General features: G+C 48.6%; 1 protein-coding gene across 1 annotated transcript in view; it reads right to left on the bottom strand.

The window, feature by feature from the left end:
- cpne2 (copine II) overlaps positions 1 to 358 on the bottom strand; it is a gene marked incomplete at its 3' end in the record, with an annotated part of 19,893 nt that overhangs the window by 3,383 nt on the left and 16,152 nt on the right.

Below are 358 nucleotides of genomic sequence, written 5' to 3'. Positions count from 1 at the left end.
CGCCTATATTCCAAACTCCACCCACACTAACTGACTCCGCCTATATTCCAAACTCCACCCACACTAACTGACTCCGCCTATATTCCAAACCCTGCCCACACTGAATGACTCTGCCTATATTCAAAACCCACCCCCACCCTTAATGACTGCGCCTATATTCCAAACCCCGCCCACACATAATGACTCCGCTTATATTCCAAACCCCTCCCACACTTAATGACTCCGCCTATATTTCAAACCCCACCCACACTAACTGACTCCACCTATATTCCAAACCCCACCCACACTTAATGACTGCGCCTATATTCAAAACCACGCCCACACTAACTGACTCCACCTATATTCCAAACCCCACCCA

The sequence above is a fragment of the Austrofundulus limnaeus genome, unplaced genomic scaffold (assembly GCF_001266775.1).
Source record: "Austrofundulus limnaeus strain Quisiro unplaced genomic scaffold, Austrofundulus_limnaeus-1.0 Scaffold89, whole genome shotgun sequence".
Taxonomy (NCBI): Eukaryota; Metazoa; Chordata; class Actinopteri; order Cyprinodontiformes; family Rivulidae; genus Austrofundulus; species Austrofundulus limnaeus.
This window is presented reverse-complemented; position numbering and strand designations above follow the sequence as displayed.